The sequence below is a fragment of the Rhincodon typus genome, chromosome 2, assembly GCF_021869965.1.
Source record: "Rhincodon typus isolate 14 chromosome 2, sRhiTyp1.1, whole genome shotgun sequence".
In the NCBI taxonomy this organism is placed as follows: domain Eukaryota; kingdom Metazoa; phylum Chordata; class Chondrichthyes; order Orectolobiformes; family Rhincodontidae; genus Rhincodon; species Rhincodon typus.
In genome coordinates, this window is record NC_063333.1 from 33,104,735 (window position 1) to 33,113,066 (window position 8,332).

Sequence of the window (8,332 nt, forward strand, 5' to 3'; positions counted from 1 at the left end):
GTGTGTGGCGGGGGTAGGTGTGTGGGAGGTTAGGTGGACAGGTGGGTAGACTGGCAAGTGGGCAGTGTGGTAACTGGGTAATGCAAAATGTGGATAAGTTGGTAAGTGGAGAGGCTAGTGGCATGGAAGGTGGTTGAGTGGATAGATGGATTGGGGTCAGGCCTTTATTGTGATTTTATACCAACCTTGTTATGTTTAAGTTCAGGATAGACTGGTCAAGGGGATGACCATGTCAGGAGTGTTTTCAGGCCTGGGCATTTTTATAGCTACGAACCCCATATGCTGTAATATTTAGTCTGAGTATGTAATTAACCATGATAATCAAGAGTCTAACCTTTTATTAGTGAATGACTGTTGCATGAGCGCTAATATCTAATGCTAGTCAGGTTTCACCATATACTTCTCTTCACATATTTCTAACATTCACATGGCTTGAGTTCAGGCTTCTGCCTTGCTGTCCATTGGCTTCTCTCTTCTTTCTTAACTCCACTCCTACTGTGCTATTTATACCCAATGAACAGCCATCCTGTGATATCATTGAAAGGTTGTTTCAGGGTCCTAAAGTCCTCACACTGCTGTCCGGTTTTGGATTGGGGCTATTCGGGTTGAGGTAGTCGGGTCAAGTTGGAATAGTCAGGTCAGAACAGTATGTGGTGTGGCTGGTCAGGTCATGTGGTGTGGGCTGTAGACAGGTCAGATTGGGGGATAGTTGAGTCAAGTTAGGATGTAATTGGATGGTGCAGTGCTTTCAAGTTTGTTTGGCTAGTCACGTCAGAACAGGGGAAGTAATGGAGCGGTGGTGGGCTCTGGTCAGTTGTGGTCAAAGTTTAATTGCCTGGCTGTGGGCCAGTCAGGTCAGGTTAGGGGGTTGGTCATGTGTTGGGGTGAGTAAAAACCGAAAGAACTGCGGATGCTGTAAATCAGGGACAAAAACAGAAGTTGCTGGAAAAGCTCAGCAGGCCTGGCAGCACCTGTGAAGAAAAAATCAGAGGTAACGTTTCGGGTCCGGTGACCCTTCAGAAGAGTAGCCAGGTCTGGAAGTGGTACAGATCAGAAGGAGGATAGTCAGCTCAGGTGGGGTTGGTGATCTGGGGACCAGAGATCTGAGTCAGTAAGATTCTGTTCTTAAATTCAGGTACTTTGGCCAGTTACAGCTTCCCCTGCTCCCTTCCCAGCCTCACTTACATATCAAGGCCTTAATGTATATGTTATGCCCCTTAACAGCACGTGTACATTGGAACTATTAACCTCAGCAATGATCTGAAATGGGTGATAGCTGAAAGCTGGTATATATGCTACACAACATTTGTTTCCATTACAATGGAAAGGGAAAGCAAAGCAGGGTGTGTTATGGCGGCTAAGCTATTATTGACCATTTTCACCCCCTAGTCAAGTTGAAACTTCTGTCATTTTTAATAGAGAAAGCTATCCACTGTGCACTTGGAAACAGAGACATAGTGAGTCACAGAAATCTTTTCGTCTGCTTTTACTTTGTTCTCATGTTGCTCTCTCTTCACTCTAGCCAAAGTAAACTATATTCATAGTAATGTTTTCTTTTATAGTTTCTTTCTTTAAGAAAATTATTTTCTTTCTTTCCTAGGCATTGTTCCACAGATGACAACAAAGCACCAGTATTTCAGTATCTCACTTGAGTTGTATTGACTGGCAGGAGTAAAAACCTGGGTTTTTTCTTCCTGTTTTTGACCGAGGGTAGATGAAACCAAATGTAGCATACCTACCATCACTTCACTCAAAATCAGGTAACAACACAACAACAGCTACTTCATTTCTGCAGCTTTGTAAACTTGGAATGACTGGCAGCCCAGAGGCTATGCAGTTGGTAGCTTGGAAGTGTGGAAATGACTTGGAGGGAAATATTTTCAGGGGCAGCAGCAGAAGGAAGTAAGGTTGGAAGGGAGTAGGGGGTACTGAGTGATGTGTGATGCAAAATAAAAGTTTCAATATCATATGTCACTAATCATGCCTATGGGCCAAGTGGGAAGGCAAGGCTGAGGGCTTGAATACTGACAATTGCTTGGTAGTACAGACTTAAAACATTGTTAAAACGTGACAAAATTTGAAGCATAATCAGGATTAACACATAAGAACACAAACTTGGAAAGGGAATACCAATTTATACAACCATGCTTGGCATGGAGATACATCAGGAACTCTGGCTTGATTCAGAGGCAAGGTGTTAAATTTTCAGGGTGCTTGTACCAAACCTCTCTTCTAAAAGAGACCCTACAGCTGTTGTTGCTCGGCTGGAGCTCTATGGCGTTGAAGTCAGAGTTTGGTAAGGCCTGCTGGAGAGTGATGTCACCATGATGGTACCTTTTAATCTGCTGGTAAGGTCTAACGTAGCAGCAGGGGATGGAGTCTGCAAGATGGGAAGGATATTATCAAGATGAGCAGCCAACAAGTGTGTGGATTGGAAATGATGATTGAGCAATTGGACCACTGTTTATAAAAAGATTATGAGTAGAGTCAGTAGGCCTAACAGAGGATTCTGAGACACAGAGAAGTCGGTGAAGGTGGATTTAAGCCCAACTCAGTTGCAGCAGGTAAATATTGATGAATTGGGACATAGATTGGGTAATAAAGTACTAAAGATGGTGGCATGACTGGGCGGCAGAAAAGGGAAGAGAAAGGAGAGAAACCTTGTGCACAATTGAGGAAACAAATGGAGAGAGAGAATGGGATTGGGTCTACAATAGCATGGCAAAATGCAAGCATAAATGGACATAAAGCTTACACAGAAATATCATTCCTTCTGCTGTTGGTCAACTGATTTCAGTGCTGTATTACATGTTATGTTCATGCACTGAAACTGTTGAATTCCTTTCTTTTAGAGTTTAAATTATAGAAACAAAAATGTAGAGCAGTGCCTCTTAAATTATTTGATTTAAATTACTGCTCAAGAAAGCCATTTGCATTGAGTCATGACATCTTGGAAATCTAGATGTTCCACCAGTGTCTGAATCTGTTTTCAGAAAACTCATAAATTTAGAAACTCGTGAGATCACATCCAAACAGGTGAGGTTGCCATGAGAACATCTATAGGCCTACTGATTTCCTAACCTTTGCTTATACTGGATACATGGTAACATTTGCGATATTTGAATTGGCAGCTACAGCAGAGAATTAATTGACAGAGTTTATAATAAACCCAATCCTGCACTCAATTTACCATTGAAATGGAGAAATCAAACAAGTTCCCTTTCCTTCATGTAGTGGTTGAGAAATCTGTTAATGGGTTCTAAACTTCTATCTACCACAAACCTGTGTTTCACTGGCAACATACACATTGGGATTCCCACACTCCGCACATACTGCAAATCAACTTTATTAGCAGCCTCTGAATAGTGCCCAAGGCATCTGCTCGCCATGTAAGCTTGATGCTGAGGCAGATTGTGCCAAAAAAGACAATAGCGCCTTTGATCCTGTGTCTCATTGTATAAACTCATGAAAGGCCCAATGACCAGCACTATTGATTGTGAATGGTGCCCAGTCTACCCCCGATTACCCTGGAGAGACATGGTATCTCAGAAGCTTGAAAAAAGGGTGGAGCTATTGTCTCATGCTGTTGTCTTACAGTGAACACACGAATGGTATATTCCACAAACAGGTTGCTGTTGCCAAACCAAAAAGATATTTTGCCTACCACACAAATGAGTAACGTAATCCATGAGTGTCACTGTGATGACAGGTATGTTGTACTACCCAATGACTGGCAAACCATATCAAATAACACATCGCTATGACCAACTGCACTGGCCATGCTCAAACAATAGACACTTGCAAACCTCAGAACACCTTATCCAACATTAGATGTGATTCTGCTACTGGACAACACTTATCAAATAATACTGAGTGTGCTAAGAATTATACTGGAAACTAACCTAAGATTGGGAATGCAGTGTGATCCATTTGAGCATGAGGAATTTGTCCATACACAAGCACCTTTTTCAAAGGATTATGGAGACTCTGCTGCATTCACACAGGCCAGCGTTCAGATGCCTGGCCTGAGTTTAAATAGCAGAATAAGATTGACAGTTAACAGATCCTGCTTCATCTCTTTGCCAACCATGGTCCAAACAATCAGCACACTCTTCCCATTCTGTATCTAGTATTTCTAAGTTTGTTTAACTGCATCTCAGTCTTGGTGAGTGCAAGATGAAAAGCTTTGACTTCATGTATGGATTTGTTGGGCCGAAGGGCCTCTTTCCACACTGTCGGAATTCTATGATTCTATGATTTTAGCAATGCTTAAATTGGTTTTGTTAATATTCTCCCAGTTCCCTCTAAGAGCAGCACTCAGTTATTATTCCACAGATATCAATTGGCATTTTGGAATGCAAATTTGAAGAACAAAACCTTATCGTCTGCCTAGGCACCCTACAGCCCAGAGTTCTCCAATTTCAAATAACCTTCTCATCCATCCCCTGGCTCCCCTTCCAGCCCCGCCTCCTCCTTTCCTTTCCACCTTCTGACCCTCCCTTCCAGCCACCAACCGGATTTATCCCTCCCATCGACCAACCAGGTCGCATCTACTACCAGTGCACACCTATCACCTCCATTCCACCTCCACCCCTTCCCCCCACCCTTTATCTACAGCTCCCCCTACCCCCACATCCAGTCCTGAAGAAGGGTAATACCTGAAACGTTGACTGCTCCTTTCCTCCAGATGCTGCCTGGCTTGCTGTGTTCTTCCAGCCTCTTGTCTGTCTAGCTTGGATTCCAGCATCTGCAGTTTTTTCTGTCTCTGGCATTAACATATGAACTGGATGCAAGTGATATAAATTGTTTAATAGTAGCAAGTGAGAGCAATTCTGTCCTGCCTCTTTCTACCCCATCCCCCACCACTCGAGGATGTGCTACTGGTCAAGGCCCCTCACTCAATAAGGTCGAGTAACTTGGACAAACATCCAGCAATTCAACCAGACCCAGGGAACTGTCTTGCGGATTTTCAGATCTTTATAACACGGTAGCTCACTGGGTAAACCGAGTAAGGCTTTGGACAAAGCAGGATGAGAGGGAGGGAGCTCTGCGTTCTTTATCGATTCATTGTAATTTAAACATAGACAAAGGTAATTCAGCTCACTGTGCCTGGTCCCTTTAAGCTCCATGTTGTGGGTATTTACCAAAATCTCACTTTTCCCTGTATTTTTCTACATGTTTATCTAAGCTATCTTGAAATATTGTGATAAAATCCATAACAATAGCAACATGTGGTTATGTATCCTATGTTAATTTAACCTTTAACCCATGGAAAGGTTTTCTACCATCTTCCATTTTGATTGTCGTATGATGTCTGAGTTTATGCTGATTCACTGACAAGGGGACATAATCTTTCATTATTTACCCTTTTAGATCCTTTTGTGCTAATGTGAATAAAAACTATTTTCTCTTGTCCTTTATCATAAGAATACTCTCCCTTCGTATTATCCTGTTAAATCTTCACTACTCAAAGTTCCACACCATTGCAGATTCTGACCAACATCTTGTTCAAATTCATTTAGGGTCATTTTAAGGTCAGCCTTGATTGGAGCACCATATTGATTATGTGAATCAATGAGATGCAAATCCGGCAAGTTCAGCAACGGCAAAGAATCACTGAATCCAAAATGTTAACTTTGCTTTCTCTCCACAGGTGCTGCTGGATGTGCTGAGTTTCTCCAGCAATTTTTGTTTCTGGTAAGTTCAGCAATAGAATCTGCTCAGTCAGGTGAACGGCTGGAAAGTTTGAAAGTTACCCTTATTGTCCTTTTCCCTTCATGTTGCTGTATGCAGAAGACAGAACGCATTCAACATATGTTGCTTTGTGAAGCAAGCGTGCAATGTAGACAGCTTGGTTTCCAACAAATCAGCCCTTTTCAGTGATCTAATGAAGCTTGGTGTTGGGTTTGCGCGACAGGGTGATACCACTGTAATGTCTTTTGGAGCAAGTTACAATACACACAGATTATGGCTCCATTTGGGAATAAGGAAATGAAGCAGTCCAGCAGAGCCTGGCTATTTGAAAGGTGTTACAAGTGTTTCTAAGCTGCTAAATTCTAAAATGGTTGCAGGCCAGAAGCAGATAGTATCTAAAAGTCAGTATAAGCTCAGAACAATAGCCTGAGAAGTGTGCTATAACCAACAATTTAATGCATGGCTTGTTTCAGCTTTGGAACCTTGAATTTTAGCCAAGAAAAAAATGTAAAAAAACAACAAAATCTGTAATCTAATAGCAATAATGAACTTTGAGGTGTATGTTTATTGTGAGCTTAAGTGTCTGGTTTAGCACTCTGCTTCCTTCCCTCTTGCCAAAACAAATACCTCCTGTGCTGAAAGGAAAAAATGTTTTTCTGTCTGTTGGCTTATATTTAAAAAAAATGGTGAAGCTGTATCTCATGCTTTATGTTGAGCCAGGATTTTTTTTCTCTCTCAATTTGGCCCAAGAAAGTTATGCTGCCTATTGAAAAGAACTTTCAATCACTGAAGGCTGCAGAAGCAAATCTTCATGCAGTCATGTTTCTTGCAGTTATTATTTTATTCAAATCTTTGTTTGTCAAAATATAAGCACAAAACAGGAATGAAAGCCATTTTAATAACATCAGCAACATGATCAATAACGTCACACAAGCCCCAGACCCTTTTCCAACACTTGTTCCTGCAGAAATAGATTTTGTATAACAAATTACAAGCCAGCAATATAACATCACTGAAGTGAGGTTGTGCGCAATAAACAGTGGTGACATTAATTAAGACTGCAGAGGGGGATTTGAAAATGTGTTTTATTGTTAGCTAACATGATTGAATTACACTATTATAATGTAGTTTAATGATAGTTAGCATGATTGAACTCCACAATGAGAATTTAGTTCAGGAAAGGGCACAGAAAATTTGATGTGCATTATATAATTAAAAACTACGAACTGAAGGGGAGAGATGAATTATGTATTGAGAGCTGCTCTGATTTAGCAGATTAAACTGCAAGAAATTCTACACAAGAGCAATTCTCTTCAATTTATGTTTTTATTGATGAAGACATAATTTGGTTTAGAAAGAAATCCATCAAGAAATATAGCTTTCTGCAGCCTGTTTCAATCTAATCCCTCCAAAAATGCATTTTTTGTTTCAAAAGACACTCTGTCCTTTTCAGCAGTGATTAGTTTTGCAATCTCTAATGCAATTTTTAAAAATTGAAGTTGTTTATTGTAGAAGCATGAAAGACCTTTTATTTAGTTGAGCATTGCGTGAATATTTCTCTGAGGTTTCATTGAGGGAGAGAAGCAGCATATTGTTCCAGCTGGTGTATAACATTTACACAAGGCTATTTTGAACATATTTAAAGATTTTCTGTTGAATGGGTGGCAAAGTCACCAGAGGCTGAAGGTCCCAGGGCCATTCCCTGAGCTGTGCTGAGTTAGCTGACCTTAGCTAAAGTGGTATGTTGGCGTTTACAATTAGCTTCAGCACTCCTGGGTCACTAGAGATCAATTCAACTTCCCTGTTTGTCACCACAATCAAATAACCCCGGACAGGCAACAAGTATTGGTTCTCCAACATTTTTGGTTCAAGGAGTCCTCACCATAACAATTGGTAATCTTCCTCCCCATCCACCTATTTGGATGAGCTGTGTGACAATACTGTGCCTTTAAGATGTGTATTTTGACCTGGTTTCTTTTAAGAGAGAAATTGAATGAGAGGTAACAAGTAGTCTGTAAGAAATTAAACAGCTTGTGAGGCCTGGGAGTTTTGTTTTAAAATGTGAAACAATAGGTGCAGCCTGAATGGGTGTGGTCAAGCTTTCACAGAACCAGGATTTTTAGTTTCAGTTTTTTTCAGTAGTAGCAGTTGTTGCTGGATCTGTTGCTGTAGTACATCTCTCCCTGCTGTACTTTTACAGAATTCTTTTGATGTTTTTCCTCCTGGGCTGTGGGAGTTGTATGTCAGACAAACTGTTTTCTGAATTTGTCCCTTGCCAAGGGTGTGTTTATGGGATGTTACTGCATTGGAACAGTTACTGTTTAGTAGCTAACTAATCAGTTATTCTGTTAAGTTTTCCAATAGAGTTACAGCTAAGCCAATTCTTTTATTTCTTTTGTTATATTTTAACTAGAGTGTAGGAATAAATTTGTTTTGCTTAACGGCGAGTAGTTTGACCAATCAAATTGCATCTGGAATGCAGCACCTTACAATTAGTTTTAAAATAAGAAAACATAAGGATCTAGACTTTCTTAATTTATTTTGAGGGGGTCTGGTCTGGTCCATAACAGTTGCAAGTACCTGGACACTACTGTGCTAATGAGATTTTTTTTGTGGAGCTGGAGGAACACAGCAGGCC